The 19,660-nt window shown below is 46.4% G+C and overlaps 1 protein-coding gene across 3 annotated transcripts in view; it reads right to left on the bottom strand.

Moving 5' to 3' along the window:
* The window catches only part of CUNH4orf50 (chromosome unknown C4orf50 homolog), a 119,467-nt gene that overhangs the window by 23,710 nt on the left and 76,097 nt on the right, over window positions 1-19,660 (bottom strand). For all 3 annotated transcript variants that reach the window (XM_032254155.1, XM_032254154.1, XM_032254156.1), the window contains one exon: window positions 2,775-2,932. The gene's annotated coding sequence lies outside the window, so the exon portion shown is untranslated. The remainder of the gene's footprint in view (window positions 1-2,774; window positions 2,933-19,660) is intronic.

Genomic DNA, 19,660 nt, shown 5'->3' with positions numbered 1-19,660 from the left:
AGGCCACCTGCAGGGAGAGTTAGCCCCAGAGCAGCTGGGGTCCACTGCAGTGCACACGACAGTGAGGGATGAGGGCAGCGGATGGGCCCTCCCATCTCCTCAGAACCCAGGAGCTGTGTCTTTCAAAAAAACTGCCTGAAAAGATGCAATCCTCAACTCCTTATTTCCTATACAATGTTAAAAAAAAAACCTTGTGGGTTGGTTCTACTGCACAGAAGTCAGCTTTCACTGAGCTGGTCCAATTTGACACCTACTTATCAAACACCTTCTAGGTGTGGGGCCCTGCATCAGGTGCTGGGGCTATGCAGGAAAATAAGACAGTCCTTGGGGGAATTGAACCCACTGAAAGGGGCAGGCCTGGCATGCGATGGGCGACTCCGCAGAAGAGGTCTTGCTGGCAGTGTGCCTTGCTTGTCAACTGCCTATCCAACCATCTCACCTCTAGACAGTAAGCACCATGAGGCTGTCCTCCTGCCCCCTCCAGCCCCTGCATCCATGGCGGCGCCCAGCTTGGAAGGGCCCTCGTGAAGTGCTCATGGAATGGACAGATGGATGCCAGAGTCCAGGGTGGAAAAGGACCTGGGGAGTTTGCTGGACTCCAGCTGACTCCAAGTAACACAAAATGCATGGTCTCCTCATCAGTTCTGTCTCCCAACCCTGCTCCCATGACTCTGAGAGAGGCTTGAGAGGCAGGAGCCTAGACCTTCACCTCACCCCAGCTTCTGTCCCAGCTGCCCTAAACTGTAATGTGTAATCATCGTTCTAACCATTTTTATAGCACTTCAGCATTCACAAACCACTTTTCACACCTTACCTCCCCGGGATCCTGCAGAAACTCTAAGGAGGGATACAGGATGGATTTTCCTTGGGTAGACACGGTTTTCCCTGTTCCAGGAGGGAATGGGACCTGACATTTTGCACATGTAATTAATTTAATTATCTCAGCAACAATGCAAGGGAGCAATTATAATTCCTGTTTAATGGACGAGAAATTGATATTCAGGGAGATTAGGCATGTGGCCCAAGGACCACAGCTAAAGGGTGGTGGAGCTGGGATTCGAACTTGCTTCTGACTCCAAGTCCAGTAATAACAACAAGAACAAGGACAGACATGATGACGGCAATGAGCCCTGAGTGCGAACGCCAGGCCAAGCGCAGAGCCTGGCACCTCACCTATGCTATTAACAGTTTTAACTGCTAACAAGGGGAAGGGGCATGGGGAGCAGACAGACTCAGGGAGGAGGCTTCTGTGGCACGGGCGGCTGGGGAGGCTGGGGACAGGTGAGCATTAGTGCCTGGACTGCACCCCACCTGCGCAGGTGCAAGCAAGAGAATGACAGAAAGGAGGCGGAACCCACAGGGCTGGGTGAGAGGTGAGGGGTGGGGGTGGGGGGGGAGAAGGCTGGCCTGGCGCCAGGTGTGATCCATGAGTAGGCTGTGGGGTCACTCCTAACACCCCCCCCCATCTTCCTCCCAATGGCTCCAGCCTGTAGACTTAGGCCACACACATTGAGAGCTGTGATGGTTAATACTGAGTGTCAACTTGATTGGGTTGAAGGATGCAAAGTATTAATCCTGGGTGTGTCTGTGAGGGTGTTGCCCAAGGAGATTAACATTTGAGTCAGTGGGCTGGGAAAGGCAGACCACCCTCAGTGTGGGTGGGCACCATCCCATCAGCTGCCAGCAGGGCTAGAATAAAGCAGGCAGGGGAAGACGGGAGAGCAGACTTGCCGTGTCTTTCGGCCTCCATCTTTCTCCCGTGCTGGATGCTTCCTGCCCTTGATCATCGAACTCCAAGTTCCTCAGCTTTTGGACTCGTGGACCTACACCAGTGGTTTGCCAGGGGCTTTGACCTTCAGTGGCAGATTGACGTCTGCACTGTCAGCTTCCCTACTTTTGAGGTTTCAGAGCCCGCACTGGCTTCCTGGCCTCTCAGTTTGCGGACGGCCTATTGTGGGTCTTCACCTTCACCTTCTAATCATGTGAGTCAATGCTCCTTAATAAACTCCCCTTCATATACGCACCTACCCTATTAGTTCTGTCCCATTAGAGAACCATGTAAGATGTGCCTGGCTTCCCCTTCTCCTTCTGCCATGGCTGTAAGTTTCCTGAGGCCTCCCCAGCCATGCAGAACTGTGACTCAATTAAATCTCTTCCCTTTATAAATGACCCAGTCTCGGGTAGTATCTTTATAGCAATGTGAGAACAGACTAATACACCCATTCTTCACACCTCAGCTCAGACATGGCCTCCTCCAGAAAACCTTCCTCAAATGCACTGCCAATCCCCCCCACAACACCTGCCTGAGTCCCTCTCCTGGGCTTCCAGAACCCTCGTGTTCCCTGACACTGATGTATCCTGAGTGGCCTGCCTCACTCACCTGAGTCTCAATTACAGCTTCCTGGAGGCCTCTGCAAATACGGAGCTCACATTAATGCATGGAACTTGCAAATATTAAGGAACATAATGTTTATGGCATCTATAAAAGGTAAATGTTCCCAATACACCTTAAAATTTAATTCAGACAGAGCTCATTAAGTCAAAAATAAAAATCCTTCACAAAGTTACTCTGAAACAATATCCATTTTGTATTCACTGAGGCTCTACCATAGGCAGGATCCTGGAATACAAACTGCAAGGTAGTCGTGTAAGGTCAAAGGCAAAACTGTAAACAGAGCCCTTTCATGGGCTTGCTCTCTCTCTTCCCCTCTCATAAACGCCACACACACACACACACACACACACACACACACACACACACACCCCGAAGCTACCTCAGACAGCAGCAGCTGGGTTCCAGTCACCACAGGAGTTTGTGGAGCAAATGATGTAAGACTTTTGTTTCCTCTGACCAAGTGCTTATGGAAACCAGCCGGCAGATCAATGCGCTGACAGGGACGGGTATGGAGAAGCTGTGGTTTCCCATGAGGGTCTGGAGGAAGAAAGATGGGCACCAGGATGAGCTGAAGGCATAAATACCCTGCAGACTTCCCGGTGATAAAACATCGCCCTGGGGCCAGCAGCCATTCTACTGCGGACACACCTTCTCCTGTCACTTCCAAAGGTGCAGTGATTCCTGGATACAGACACAATTCCCAACAGGGGAACCTCCAAATGAGCATGTCAAATGCTTTTATAAAATCTTTCTTGTTTTTCCCTACTAGAGATGTTTTATGTGCGCCTTACAGATATTTGGAAGAAGATCTAAAAACAAAAAATAAGTCAACCTTCCCAGCATTTTGCGTGCTTTCAGCAAAATTGAGATAATAACATTTCTGGGGGTTTTTGACTTAGAATTATAAGATTTCCCCAAAGCATCATCTTGTAGCAGTTATTGCTATGCCTAATTTTCCCACTCATCATTATGTAGTTACCTCCCCACACTGTTCCTGATACACAGTAGGCTCTATAAATAGTGCTGAACACATGTGAAAAGGCCACTATTTCATGAAGTGAATATATCATTTACTTACCCTCTTCCCAGCAGATGGACATCTAGATTGTGTCTAAGAAGTTGCTATTATAAATCATGCCATGACAAAACATGCAATTAGTTATATCTGTGTCTCAATGACCAACCAAGAATCCTGGAGCAGCACCAGTCAGTTTTCAAAGGTGTGAAGGTTTTTCAGGCTCTGATGCGCCTGTCGGCAGACATTTTTTTTCAAGCCCATATCTGCATCACTTTGAAGGAGGGAAGTTATGTAAATATTCCTTTATCCCAAACCCAACAGCCAAGATAGCCAGAATTTACATTCTGTTTTGCAAAAGCGAGCGCATTCTCCTTCAGGAATAACATTAACTTTCCTTGACTTTTATGCTCAATATGAGATATGCACTTTTATAAACCCAAGAGAACTGGCTCTGAAGTGAATTGTGTTTTAATAACAGGGACTTGTACTGGAAACAAAAGGACAGAAGGAAAGGGGAAAGGAAATGTACAATTTACTTCTTATAAGCAGAAAAATAAAAGCGAGAAACTCCAGGAATGCAGCTGTTATGAATTCAGCGCGCCCTGAGCAAACACAGTGGCAGTGAACTCAGTCTGCCCAGAGCTCTGAGAACCCCGGCCTTAAAAGGCACTTGTGCAATTCCCCATCTGTGTGCACCACCAAATAAACAGGGGAGAGTCAGAAGTTCAAGTGCTTGGTCCAATTATCTCATTCTGCGACAATCTAATAAGGGGCAATTAAGTGTTGAAGATGCTAGACCATTAAGGTCTGTTGTGACAATAACCAGCTTTACATATTGGCTACCCTGAGGTAAGCAAACCCTGCTGGGCTCTACTAGAGATGCCAAGTGTGAGGTGGCTTTCACTTGATAGGTTTATATCCTCATGAATGTTGATGGCCTTTAAACTGTGCTCCTGTATCTAACAGGATACAGGTGATACCTCTAGGCATGATGACAACTAGTTGATGGCAGAGAAAACATGGGGCCCATGACAGCCTGCTCTGTATGGTGGGGAGTGTGGATGCGCAGCTGAGAATCAGGGAGACTGGACTTGCTCTCCCATGGCTGCCTTCCCACTGACATCTGTCTGGGCCCTAGATTCCTTCTCTGTTTAATGAGGATGTTAGATTGGATGGTCTCTAGGCACCGTCCATTTCTTTGGAAAACAGCAACCAATAATAAGAGGTGACATTACCTGCTGGGTGTCTCTATGTGTCAGGTGCTATTTGTCAGCTCTACAGGGATTACCCCTGACTCCTGGCCCTCCATCCTCCCTTGACTTCCCACCCTGCAGGCTGACCTTGGCTTCTGGTATTGGCTCAATCCACCACCAGACTTTTGTGAACTACTTTCATATTTTCAGCTGACCACCTCATACAGTTATTAGAAGAATCAAAGTGTTCAGGTTTTGTGAATCTTGCAACACTAGACAACTTTAACGCTTTAGTCAATGTGTCTGAGCAGTGCCTCCTGTGTCTCACTGGGCATGTGTGCAGCAGCTCTGCAGAGAGGGGGCGCAGAGCAAGTGCCCCCGGGGCCCCTCCACCCTGGGTGGGTCTGCTCATCACCCTCCCCCTCTCTCCAGAGCTGACCCCCCTCCCTGAGTGAAGCATACATGTTACAGTTTACAGTCTTGCACTCAAGTGCCCATCTCCTCTGGGAGCACGTGAGCCCCACGAAGGCAGGGACCATGCTTAGATTCACCTCTGCTGTCCATGATGCCCAGCATGGGCCTGGCAGGTGCTCCTCAAAATGTTGAAAGACATACATGGAAGAAGAGAGGTGGGAAGCAGAGAGGTAAAGGGGTAAGGGAATAAGGAAGGAAAGAGGGAGAGACGGTCCTGGCCAGGGGTGCACAAATGCCTTGTGCATAAGTGAGCAAACAGTTCAGGTCCAGCTGCGAAAGCTCACATGAAAGTGGGATGGCCTAAATCTGTCTCACTGAGACTAGGACAAAAGAACCATGTCGCAGATTCTGCAGGAATCCATCTCTGTCAGGCCCAGCTGAAACGGAACTCCCCAAGCCTGGGGCTGAGCTGAAAACGCCCCCTGGATTGAGTCCATGCAGACTCAAAGTCCAGCTTACTTGGTTGGTGTGTTCCCATGACCTCAGGGGTTTGTATCCAGGGCAAAGGAAAGAGAACCAAGAGGCAGCCCCCAAACACTGATGCACAGGCACAAGGGACACCTCGCAAGTATCAGTTAGGGAGCCTAGGAGTGGTGTCGGGTTCCCATGTAGAAGAACACATCTTTGCATTTGAACAGAGCTTTATGGTTTGCAAAACCCTTTCACTGTCAGTCTCTCATGTGTGAAGATAAAGTGACTTAGACAGGATTCTCATTTCACAGAAGAGAAAAAGGAAGTTTAAAAACAGGACAATTTTCTCCAAGCTTGTGCAGCCCTGGAGAGGCCAAGCTGAACTAGAAACCTGCGCTCTGCACTTTGAGTCTGCCACGTTTCCACGCTCCAAACGTAGGCTCTGCGTGGTGGTTTTCCTCCCCTCCTTCCACACACCAGTCATCAGCAGCTCCTGTGATGTCTGATGGGGAGGCCCGCTCCACATTCTCTGTGGGGGCGGGGGCGGGGATCCCTCTCGTCCAGCTCTGCCTCCTCCAGGAAGGCTTCTGGGGAGCCTAAAGTTTGCACACACCCCCTCCTCCCATTCTCTCCATGGATCCGGGCTCTCCTTTAGGCTTTCACACAGAAATCACCCCTTGGTGTCACTGTCTCATTCAATGTCACTTCCTCCTTCTGTTTATTGATTCAAGCAAATTGGCAGAGCACACAGAGAAGGGGAAACCAAGCCTGGAAAAGGGAGCCAAATTTTGCAAGCCATGCAGAAAGGCAGAAGAGAAGTCACGCAATGACACCAGTTCAGCGAGTGTCTACAGAGAGTCGTCACCTGACCCCCAAATGCTAAGATCTTCCCAATGCCTCCCTCCCCACCAACTGTCTCTAATTTCCATGCAATGTTTGGCCTCCTGCCCCTTCTCTCAGGTGAGAAAAGGAGAAGCAGGTGTAACTTACTAACCTGCCAGGTGTTAACCCACTGGCCTGCTGTATTCACAGGCAGGCCAACCATGCACACCGTTCTTGGCTAAATGCCCCAGAGAGCAGAAGCAGGTAGACTTTCCACTCTGGCACACTCTTCCCTTGACCCATTTATGGAGCACACACATGAGCAGTTAGGCTGGGTTCCGTAAGGAATCCAGCCATCAGAGAGGGAGGCGGGCAGCGGACAGCTGGCCTGGTGCTGTCCGGGTGCACAGGTTCTGAACCTGAGGCGACCTGGTGGTCGTCCACCTGGAGAAGGAAGGCATCAGACTGCAGTGGGAATATTACAGTATTTGTTTGTTTGTCTGTTTTGGAGACAAGGTCTTACTCTTTTACCCAGGCTGGAGTGCAGTAGCTCCATCACAGTTCACCGCAGCCTCGACCTCCCAGGCTCAAGTAATCATCCTGCCGCAGCCTCCTGAGTAGCTGTGACTACAGGTGCATGCCACTATGCCCAGCTAATTTTTGTATACAGATGGAGTCCCTCTATCCTGCTCAGGCTGGTCTTAAACTTGGGCTCAGACAATTCTCTTACCTCAGCCTCCCAAAGTCCTGAGATGACAGGTGTGAGCCTCTGCCCACGACCACATTACAACATCTAAAGAGCAAGGGAGCTGGAGTTCAATCCCAGATCTGCAGAAATAGAAGGTAGCTTTTTTGAACCTCAGTTTCCTCCTCCACAGAGGAGAATATTACTAGCTAGCTTCACAAATTGCTACATGGCTTAAATGAGATAGCGCATTTATAGTGGTGGTGCGGCTCCTGGCAGGCAGCAGACACTCACTAGGTGGCAGAAACCATATTATCATTAATATTAAATGTCATCATTTTCTCTCTGCCTTATAGTTTTTGTAAATGAATTTCTCCTTGGAAGAGCTGCAGCAGCGATCAGGACCCAGACGCCAGAGCCCTGGATGGAGCGTGGTGCTGCCTCACGGATCCTGAGCAATCCCAGCGAGCCTCCTCTCTGCCACTGGGTCTTCTCTTCCACACGACGTCTTAGCTGCCCTCCTCTCTCATAGACGGTGGAGGAAGGATGAGATGCTGGGATGTGTGTGAAAACACCTTGTCAAGGGTGCTTTTGAAAATTAGCTTCATGGAACACAAGTGCGGTGTTTGCTTGTTACCACCCCACTTAGAAACTCTGGATGGCTCCCTGCTGATTCTGGGAAAAGATCCAAGGTCCCAAGTCTGCCACTCATGGAACTTTGTGGTGGGGCTTTTCCTACTCCGGCCTCTATGAATGGCAGCTCCTGCCTGCACCTCCTGTCCCTACGCCCATATTCCCCAGCTGCTGTGGGGCTGCCCCTGACCCTGACTCTGAGCTCTCCCAGCACACACGGGCACAAACCAGACTCCACACAAGTTACCTGCTCATGTGGCTGGAGACCCTGAGGGCTGGAGCTATGTGGCTCATCCCCACGTCCCAGACACCAGCACTCAGCCAGCCGGGACCCTCTGATGCCTGCTACTGAGTGGGCTGGGGGGAAGGGGTGTGCTTGGCAGGAGCTGTTTTGACTACAGTCATGTGGGGCTCGGGTGCCTATGGGAAACGGCTGGGCATAGCAAAGTCCCCTCTGGCCCGGACTCCCTTGAAGGATGCTGTTCCCAAGTCCTGCACTGGCACAGCCCTGGGAGGCATGTAAGTGAGCCAGGATTGGTGAAGTCTCCTCTAAGATAGAATAAAAGTCAACGTGGGGATCCTGGTGACAAGCCTGTGGTGGGGAGGGGTGGGAGGAGGAGGTCAGGAGAGGGGGAGAGGAGAGAGAAGGAAGAGAAGACAGAGAGAGGAGCAGAAGCAGAAAGAGAGAGAAGGGTGTCTGTGAGTGAGAACTGCCTGCCTACTCATTCCTTGTAAAACTGGAGCAGCAGTATGGTATAGGTTTAGGTACACTGGCTGGGACGCACTCCTGCTCCAGGGCAGCCCCTGGCAATTCACTGCGCCGCTGTGCACCTCAGTCTCATCTGCAAGAAGGGGTGAGCACCTTGCTGGGTGGCTGTGGACAGTAGACGGCCGCATGGGAAGGCGAGGTGGACAGTGTTTGGCAGGGACGCGGGTGTCACGGCTGCTCTGAAACTCCACCACCACCCACACACATCAGCTCTTTCCAGGTCCTCACTGTTGTTACTCTCTTCCTGCTCAGATAGCATTGTCCCCAGATTCCTCTGCAAGCTTCCTTTCATTGGAAAACTCAGCACAGAGTTTAGCTTTTTAAATAAATCAGGCTCCACTCCTCCACAAAAGGACTTTGTGTGGCTTGTCACCCCTCCAGGAGAAGCTCCAGGCTTGCTGGTCTGGCTCAAGTGTCCTCCGCTATCTGGCCCCTGCCCCCTTTCCCTTTGTGTCCTGGGGCTCCTCACTGTACCCCCATCCTGGCCACACCGACCCCTGGCACGCTCTTCCCCTGTGCTTTCTCCTTAGCTCCAAACCACCTGCCCCAGCCCAGCTACAGGCACTGCACACCTGCCAAACCAGGCTGGGGCACAAGCCTCCCTTCCGTGTGTGTCTGGCTGTCCTGGCCCAGGAGCTCCCGAGGCCTGGAACCAGGGTTTACTTGTAAATAACAACAGCAACACCAATAATAATGGCATTTGTAATAATAATGTCAATAGCTATTATCGAATACTCACTTTTATGGGCCAGAAATCCTGTAAAATGTCTTCCCATAACCTGACAGGCAGCCTGGTATAGGCTTAAGCTCACAAATGTGGCCCTAAACTGCCTGGGTTCAAATCCCAGCTCCACACTTTACTGGCTGGGCGACCCCAAGCAAGTTTCTGAGCAGCTCTGTGCTTTAGTTTCTCCAGCTGTAAAACATGGTTGATGGTGTGCAGATACCGTTGTCATGAAGGCTAAATGAGTTAAAACATGCAAACTGCTTAGAACGCCGCTTTGCACCCAGGAAGCTCTAGGTTCATGATTGCTGCGGTTAAGATGGCCTTATTGTTTCTGCTACAGGAACAGGATCTCACAGGTCACAAAAGGAAAACCCACATGAGCGATGATCCCACTGCCACCCCTGGAAGGCTGCCCTGGCCTCTGTAAACCAGGGGATGCCATTCGATGTGGATGCTGGAACAAACCCAAGGCCCTGGGAGGGCTGTCCCCTCAGTAACAGGGTGAATTAGGAGACAGAAAGGAAGTCTGCCCTGGCCTGAGTTCTAGGTGAGGAGAAAAAAGCCATCCTTGAGAAGACGTAACCACAGCCCAATATCTCCTGGGAATTTGGGGTTCAACTCATATCACTGGAATGGCCCAGAAACCTCCACTCGCTAAATGAATATGAAAAGGTGCCCTTAATATGTGTACCCCTGGCCGGAAATATCCTTGACATGACTGGGCCAAGAACGCACCTGATACCCTTGAGCCTGTGATGTCCTCGGGGCTGACATTGAGACGCAGCGGATTCCTATAGATAAAGCCCCAGAGGTCAAGAGTCTGAAACACCCAAGAAAACAACCCTTCATGAATGAAGACACAAGATGTATTTGTCAGGAAGTTTAAGTTCCCCCAAGAACATAAAATAGTAGAACTGTTGAATAGAGACCACAAAGTGGATTCATAAAAGAATGAAAACAATGTCTAACTAACTTGGATACAGCACTTACGATGGGCCAGTACAACCCTAAGAGCTTTATCTATATTGACTCATTTAACCTGAAAATAATTTTAGGTTATTTTAGTAGGCGGAATGACCTGGCTACAGAGCCTTCATGCTGCAGAAAAAAATAAAAAATGAGTTTCAGAGATTCATCTGATGAAATTACGCAGAATATAGCTTAGAAGGACAGAAAGATAGAGCTATATGTAGAGGTTATGAGCCACTAAGGAAAACGTTGAGCCAGTCTAAAACTGTTAATATGAGTTTCAGAAGGAAAGAAAAGACAAGGGGTTGAAGGTGTAATAGTCAAATACATAATAACAGAATTTTTCAGAAATGCTGAAAGATACAAATTCTCAGATTCCAAAATCATAAATCCCAAGTGGGATAGATACAAATGAATCTATGTCTTGTAGCAGAACTCTAGAATCACAAAGACAAATAGAAGATGCTAAAAGCAAACAGAGAGAGAGAAATGGGTTACCTAAAAGTACATGGCAGTTACGCCAATGACAGGCTTCTTGATGAAAGCCAGAAGACAGTGGAAGAACATTGTCATATCACCAAAAAGAAATCACAGAGGACCTAGAATTCTATATTTAACTAAATGATCCCTTAACTGTAAAAATAAATAAATAAATAAATGACATTCTCAGGCAAAGACTGAGAGGTTTTTTACTGCTAAGTGCGTTGCTAAAAGAATACTAGAAAGGAATGTGCTCCAGGGAGAGCTAAACCAAACTCAAAAGAAAAAGAAGCACAAGGAAGAATGGCAAGTCAAGAAACTGGTGAATCTTTTACACTGTTGGTGAAAGTGTAAATTAGTTCAACCATTGTGGAAGACAGAGTGGCAATTCCTGAAGTATCTAGAACTAGAAATACCATTAGACCCAGCAATCCCATTACTGGATATATACCCAAAGAATTATAAATTGTTCTATCATAAAGACACGTGCATACTTATTTTATTGCAGCACTGTTCACAATAGCAAAGACTTGGAACCAACCCAAATGCCCATCAATGATAGACTGGTTAAAGAAAATGTGGCACATATACACTGTGGAATACTATACAGCCATAAAAAAGGATGACTTCACATGTCTTTTGCAGGGACATGGATGAAGCTGGAAACCATCATTCTGAGCAAACTAACACAAGAACAGAAAACCAAACAAGCATGTTCTCACTCATGAGTGGGAGTTGAACAATGAGAGCACATGGACACAGGAAGGGGAACATCATACACTGGGGATTGTCAGGGATTAGGGGGCTAGGGAAGGGATAACATTAGGAGAAATACCTAATGTAGGTGGCGGGGTGATGGATGCAGACAACCACCATGGTACGTGTATAGCTATGTAACAAACCTGCATGTTCTGCACATGTACCCCAGAACTTAAAGTACAATAAAAAAGTAAAAAGAAACTGGTAAAGCTAAAAAAGTATTAACTACATAAAATAATAATAGTGGTTAACGTGAAAGGTATAAAAATAGAATGAAAATATATTCCTGGGCAAAATGAAAGATGGAAACGGAGGTATTAAAATTGAAGCCTTCTTAGGATTCTGTGTGCATGTGGAAGCTAGAGATACCAAGCCAAGAATGCACATTGAAACTTTAAAGCGTAGCCACTAAAATAATAGAAATACAATGTATACCTAGGGTGAAAGGTAGAACAAAGAAAACTTAATCGGTTTCATGTAAAGGAACAAAAGGGAAAAATTGGAAGCATAGTTAAAGGCAGGGTAAACAGTTAAGTTCACAGCAAGATGACAGATAAATATATATATGTTATAATATACATATTATGATATATATATCAGTTATCATAATAATTATAAAGGGCTAACTTTCCATTTAAAAGACAAGGATTGATCTAAGCTTAACAAATTCAAAATACAGCTATCTGCTGTTAACAGAGACATACTAAAAATATAAAGACAGAGAAGAATTGACTGTAAAAGAATGAGAAAATGTGTGCTAAGCAAGTACTAGCCCAAGAAACTCAGAATAGCCATGTTAACATTAAACAAAATAGACTCCAGAGCACTATTAAATATAGTAAAGGCTATTACCTAATTATAAAACAAAGATTCATAGTGCAATAGAAAAATACTAGACTTATATGCACTAAAGAGTAATAATACAGCCTCAAAATATATAAGGCAAAAATTAAGAAAATTAGAAAGAGAAATTGTTAAGTCTACTGCCATAGTTGGATATTTAAACATATCTTCCTCAGAACTTGACAGATCAAGCACACAAATGTACCAGTGCAGAAACAAAGAAAATTCAAAGACCACAATGAACAAGTTTCATGTAACGGGCATATATGGAAGTCTGGAACCATAGTAATCAAATACATAATATTTTCAAACTTTTACATGGAACATTTGCAAAATATGTTTATAATCTTGGAAATAGAGCAAGCCCCAACAAGTAAAAAAAAAAAAAAAAAAGGATATTATATGAACCATATTCTCTGGTTATAATAGAATTCAAACATAAATAATAAGAAAATAAGGAAAAGCCCACATATGAAGAATTTGAAAATATCCTTCTAAATAACTCATGGGTGGAAGAGACCATAAGAGGAATTAGGAGAATCATACAGTCTTTGCCACCTAGGAGCTCTCTGTTCAATAACCCCCTCCAACAAGTTAACTATTACAATGTGTTTAGTGGGACCCAGAGACCCAAGGGTCACAGAAGGAGGGGCCCCCTGATCTAAGGAGGGGGCCCAGGATCGGGAAAGACAAGCCTTCCCGCCACTGAATAAGAAACAGTGTTAGGTGGTTTTGTAATCAGTTTCCTAGGTCCCTTGAACGGGCCATTTTTTCTCCCTGGGCCTCAGGCTTCCTCAAATGAGATGGTTGAGCCGATTCATCTCCAAGTCTCAGATAACCTTTTTTTCAGTTTAATTTGAACCTATCCCCAGTTTTAATTCTACTTAATATAACACTAATGAAGACAAATTCTCTCTCATTGCAAAACCTATCAAATTCCTTTCATAACATGTTGTTAGTTTTCTTTTCTTTTTATCATTTAAGACAAATGATGCTGCTTTTCCACCTTTGCTTTCTCCTAATCTTCCCAAGTTTGCTGCTGTGACAGATGGCCTCTCCATCAAGCAGCGTGCCTTCTTCTGTCTGCTCATGCGTCTCTGCTTTTTTGATTTATGAAAGAAATGGGGGCTGGTCACAGTGGCTCACGCCTGTAATCCCAGCACTTTGGGAGGCCAAGGCAGGCAGTTCACCTGAGGTCAGGAGTTCAAGACCAGTCTGGCCAACATGGTAAAACCCTGTCTCTACTAAAGATATAAAAAATTAACTGGGCATGGTGGCAGGTGCCTATAATCCCAGCTACTTGAGAGGAGAATTTCTTGAACCCGAGAGGGGAAGGTTGCGGTGAACCCAGATCGTGCTATTGCACTACAGCCTGGGCAATAAGAGCAAAACTCCATCTCCAAAATAAATAAATAAATAAATAAAAATAAAGGACACCACCTGGCCCATCAGCCATTGTCCACAACCAGGCAACATTCTCTCTCACTGTCCCCTCTCCATTAGTTTCCCATCTCCTGCAATCCTTTCCCTACAGGGATTCAAAATGGTCTTCCTAAACCACAAGAAGTCATCATCCGTTTGAAACTCACCCTTGGCTTTGAGGGCACCACGAGGTCAAATATCAATAGCAGCCAGGTGGGGGCTCAGTGTGCTCACTGAGGGCTTCTCTGGCAGAGCCTCAACACTGATCCTTTTCTTCTGGGCTGCTAGACTAGGGAAAACTCTGCTCTGCTCTTCAGAGCCTTTCTCATTTTGCTTCCTACTCCCCACCCTGCACAGCTTTAGAATGTGGCAAACACCTGGAAGAGGAACCCACTCTGGCCTTTGAAGCCCTTCAAGTCTCTAATGTGTCTCTCCATCCCCATCAGTGGCCATTGCACTGAACCAGGCCTGGGCGCTCAGCCCTGTCCCCAGACTGTAGACAATCCCAGCAGCGAGCAGCGCTGACTCTCAGAAGATCTCTCCTCTCCAGAATTTGGCTCCGTTAGTCCTTACTGCTTCAGCAGTGATAAGAGCCCACCAACCATGCAGTTGTCCTGGCCAGTCTACAGAGAATATGCAGAGAGGGTTTTCAACACCCTCAGATCACGCTAATGCTGCCACTTTTGAACGGGGGTCCCATGGAAAAGCATGAAACTCAATTGCACATGCGTATGTTTACTTTCATAAATATTCACGACTCCTCCCACATCTAATTGAATATCTATATTTAGCCACCCAACTCAGCATACATTTCTGTTCTCTTTGCCCCTCCCTGGAAGTGTCTGTTCCTGGCTTCTGGCTGGAGGTTATGCTCCCTAGCCTGCCAGAATGGCCACCCCGCAGGCTGCAATCCTTCGTGAGAAATAAAGCTCTCCCTTCCAAATGTATCAACCTCATCATTCAGCTGGCACACATGATAGAAATCTTACTTCTTATCTGTAATTCATTATAGCATTATGGTTTTCCTAGAATCCTGTAATTCTCACTGACAGAAAGAAACCAGGTGCCCTTCCCCCCGGCCCTGATCTGCAGCCTCAATCCCACCATCTCCGATGTCTTAATGGCTTGGCAGACTTGGCCCGAATATAGTTTTCCTGGTGACAGTGAAGTTCTTGCCTCACCATTTTGCCGTGTGGATAATGTCTGTGGAAGCTGAAGTGCCTGGTAAGCAATCAGGGCCTCAAAAATGTCAGTTCCTGCCAGTGAAGGACTGTTTGCAAAGCCCGTTGCAAGAATCTCCCCTACCTCTGTGTGCGCATTCATTTGCAGTGTGACTCCCCTGCCCCTCCCAGCAAGTGGTGGGGTCTGGTTCTCCACACCTTGGACTGGCCTTGCCACATGCTTGGACCAATAGAAAGATTCAGAAGTGGCATTGTGGGAGATTCGAGTCTGGGCCCCAGGAGACCTTGAAGCTCTTGCTCTCTCTTTTGGAACCAAGCCTTTAGACCACCCTATGCAGAAACCTCAGCTAGTTTCTGGAGGCTGAGAGGCCATATGGAGCAGAAATGAGCATTCTAGCTGAAAAGAGCAGTCAACCGACGGCTAGCACCAATGGCCAGACATGAAGCCCTCCTAGACTACTCAGCCCCAGTAGGTAGAACTACCTGATGAAGAACCTGAGTGAGACCAGCAGAAAACCACCCTGCAGAGCCAATCTACATCTAACGTATATACATGAATATGTAAGATGGTTGTGGTTTTAAGCCAGTGAGTTTAGGGTGGTTTATTACCCACCAATATCTAACTTCTTTCTTTGAATTAATAAAATGTTTTGATAATGATGATGATGATTTACATTAATTGGGTGCTTCCTTTGTGCAAGGCTCTATGCTGAGTATTTTATAAGTTTAAAGCTCTTAAATCCTGACAACAACACTGTGAGTTAAGTACTATCAGTGTCCCTATTATTGCATGAGGATATTGAGACCCCAAGAGATGAGGCAACTTGCCCGCAGCTGGAGAGCTTGCCAGTAGCAGAGCTGAAAGTGGAACTCTGATGTGCTGGTCTGATTCCTGCACCCATTGCTACTCCTTACACTGCTTCTCTCTCATTCTCCCATCGCCTCCCCCGACTTCCCACTCCCTCACCTAGCATCCTCCTAACTGCCCCCTGGAACCTGTGTAGAATGGTAGAGAGGGAGAAACTAACATTAATTTGTTAAGTATTCATTTGTCCAGTAACATTTCCTCATGCCTACAGTGTGCCCAATACTCTTCTAGAAATTAAGGGCACCAATTTCTACAACACAGAAGACAAGCCTTCTGTTCTTAAGAGTCTAAACTCAACCGGGTGCGGTGGCTCACGCTTCTAGTCTCAGCACTTTGGGATTTCAAGACTAGCCTGGCCGACATGGTGAAACCCCATCTCTACTAAAAATACAAAAATTAGCCTGGTGTGGTGTCAGGCACCTGTAGTCCCAGCTGCTTGGGAGGCTGAGGCAGGAGAATCACTTGAACCTGGGAGGCAGAGTTTCCAATGAGCCGAGATCGTGCCACTGCACTCCAGTCTGGGTGGCAGAGCAAGACTCCGTCTCAAAAAAGAAAAAAAGAAAAAAAAGTCTAAACTCATGCCCGACACATGCTAGACACTCCAGACACATTCTCTCCCATTGTCCTCACTGCAGCCTTGTCCCCACTGTACAGAGGATGCTGAGGGAAATAGAAATTCACTCAAGGTCACACAGGGATCAGAACTGAGGTTGGCCTGGTCTCGGACCAAAGCTTTTTCCAATTTACTGTGGGACTCCACCTCCTCTCACTTTTACTAGGTACTCCTTGGGGTGGAGGTTCAAAGTCTTCTCTAACAAAATACCTCATTTCCTTTCTTTGTCTTTCTTGGGTCTTGCTTTCATTCCCAAAGTGCCTCCAATTACCAACGTTTATTTTTTAAAAGTAAAAAATAAAGATAACGGATTTTGGAATAGTCTCTCAAGTCGTGGGCAAGTTCTTAATCCCTTTGTGCCTCCATTTCTTCCTAAAGAAAGTGGGGACAAGAGAAGCACCTTTCTTATACTCTTGCAGGAGTAAACAAACTAAATATGTAAAGTTTCAGCTCAATTGTGCAAGCATTTATGGAATGCTGGGAATCTACCAGGCACTGGAGAAAGGGTTGCTCTTGGAGGAATCTCAGACCCAGCTGACCAAGGAAGCTTTAGGGAGAGGCAGCAGCTGGTTTAAAATAATTGGAGGTACGTGGCAGGTTACAAAACGGACTGAAAAGGCCTCCTTCCCTGCATACATGGCCCTAGGAAGCAGCAACAATCAATGCCAGACAAATCAATGGCCGCATCCTCAGGGCTGTTCTGGTTTGCTCAGAGCTGAGATCCGGAGCAGGGTGGTCCAGGCACAGTCCAAGGACCTGGGGGTCATACAGGACCCGAAGGGGTTTGATCCTGGCTTTGCTGATCCCCACATGACTTGGCAAGTGACTTGTCTGCTCCAAGTTTCAGTTTTAACAACTGTGAAATGGGAGGCAATATCAATTTCTTGGCATCATTTGGAAATTCAATGTGACAACATGTGTGAAAAGACCGTGAAAAATGCCCAGTACAAAGTAAGCAGTGGGGCTGAGTGGGGGAGGCTTAAATAATTTTACTGAAATAATAGTAATATCAAATATTCAGTGAAAACTTGCTCCGTGCCAGGCCCCGTTCTAAGCCCTTTGCGTATTTAGTTGGTTTACTCCTACAAGAATTTAAGAAAGGTGCTGCTCTTATCCACATTTGATTTAGGAAGAAATGGAGGCACAAAGAGATTAAGAACTTGCCCACGGCTTGAGGGGCTATTCCAGAATCCATTATGTTAACCAACACGCTCTCTTGCCCCTATAAAATAGCAGGTCGACACTACATGTTGAATGAGAAATGCTGCTAAAAATCATCACATACACTATGATCTCATTTTTTTTTAAGCCTGGGTGCATAAGGATAAATGTCAAAATGTTGAAAATAAACATCTCTTACTGGTAGAATTCCATGTGTTTTTGTCACTTTATTTTTTGTAATTTTCCAACTTCATTCAAACACATATATATTAATTTTTATAAGCAGAAAAATGTTATTTAAAATATGTCTCTTTCTCTCTGCTGTGCCAGGCTTCATTAGGCACTAGGCATATATGTAAGGATATTCGATTATCCTAGCATTCCGGGCAGAATCTTGGAAAACTTCTAGCCTGAGACAGAATCGATGCTCAATTACCATTCGGCCTCGTTCCTCACAAAAGCAGTAACTGTTTCTGTGATGCTACCTGTCCTGATAGGCACCTGCAGTAGGCTTCTTCTTAAAGTGATCATAACTTTTCTAAAGCTGTTCTGAACAAAACAGAACTGAACAGTATCTGTAGGAAGTAGAGAAGTTCCTTTTTAAAGTTTTCTTTCTTGTTAAAGAATAAGTGTGTGAATGACTTTGTTAAGCCTTACCCCATGTAGCTGTTAGACGTGCCATGCTTACAGGCATGTAGCATGTTCTATGTTCTTGTGCTTTAACCAAGGTATCTGTGCTGGATGTGCTCATGGGCATTTTCCAGCTCTCCATTGCTTTTACCTGTCTAGAAAAGTTTAAGTTGTGGGCTGGGTGCGGTGGCTCACACCTGTATTCCCAGCACTTTGGGAGGCCAAGGAGGGTGGATCACAAGGTCAAGAGATCAAGACCATCCTGGCCAACATGGTGAAGCCCCATCTCTACTAAAAATACAAAAATTAGCTGGGAGTGGTGACACACACCTGTAGTCCCAGCTACTCAGTAGGCTGAGGCAGAGGAATTGCTTAAACCCAGGAGGCAGAGGTTGCAGTGAGCTGAGATCACGCCACTGCAGTCCAGCCTGGTGACAGAGTGAGACTCTCTCTCAAAGAAAAAAAAAAAAAAAAGAAAATTTTAAGTTGTTAGCCAATCGTGTTTTAGTTTAGATTGTGAGCTCTAGCTCCAGCCAATGGAGATCAGACACAGCAGTAAGGACGACCCCAAATGTGTAAGGGATAAATTTGTGTGTTTTCCTTTGTTCCTTGTACTCTTGTGGCAAGATGGCTAGTGAAGATATCCCTGATGCCCAGGAGGTAAAAATTGCATTGCTGAAAGATCCTTTGTCTCAGTGCTAACTTTCCTTTGCGGCACCGAGCATCTATTTCCAACATCTATTTCTAACATCTGTTTCCAACATCTATTTCCGACAGTAGCTTAATGGTTTTGTTTCTTTGCATTCACTTTGAAGCTAAGCCCCTGAGGTTTCCCAGGTGTTCACATTTGGTATAACCACATTTAGTTTTTGGATTTTACTGGCTGAACACCTTTGCGTTGATGCCCAAGCACCAGGGTTGAAATCTGGGAAACCTCGAGGGTCCGATTTCCAGGGCTTTGGGGGATCAGAGGAAAACCAGCCTCTGCCCTTCACCCCAGCTGTGTGATCTTGGGAAGGTTCCCAGACTTCACTGTGCCTCAGTTTCCTGATCTGCAAAATGGGTATCCTCTTCCTTGTTCTTCTCGCTTCACAGCTGTGAGACTCAAACAAGAGCAGACATCAGGAGATGCCTTACAAACTGTGCATTCCCATCAGAGAGGTGGGAAGTACTTTTGAGCATGTCAGCTATGAAGACTCCAACACACCCAAGATGTAGAAGTCAGAAAAAGGACAGGAAATTGAGAACCTGACAATAATCCCTTATCAGCTCCAGGAATCACATTCAATTAGCAAGCACGTCCCTATGTAAGATAAGGCTCCTCAGACTTCATCTTATTTCTTTAAACGGCAAGTTGCTTTTGAGAGTAAAGATAAACCCCCTACAGCTGTCTAGATATGAAGATGGATGCTGACAAGGGCATGACCAGAAAGTGGGGGCCAAAGGTCCCCCTCAAGCAGTATTTGCTTACCTGTCATGTTATAGTTGGGCAGGCTCTCAACGGGCTCTTTGGGAGGCCTCTGGCAGCCACCATCTGAACTCCATCTCTCTTGCCGCATGTCTCTGACATACAGAGACAAACAGACACACAACACCCTGGAGAGGAA

This window comes from Sapajus apella, unplaced genomic scaffold (genome assembly GCF_009761245.1).
Source record: "Sapajus apella isolate SASKATOON/1434 unplaced genomic scaffold, GSC_monkey_1.0 scaffold85, whole genome shotgun sequence".
In the NCBI taxonomy this organism is placed as follows: domain Eukaryota; kingdom Metazoa; phylum Chordata; class Mammalia; order Primates; family Cebidae; genus Sapajus; species Sapajus apella.
This window is presented reverse-complemented; position numbering and strand designations above follow the sequence as displayed.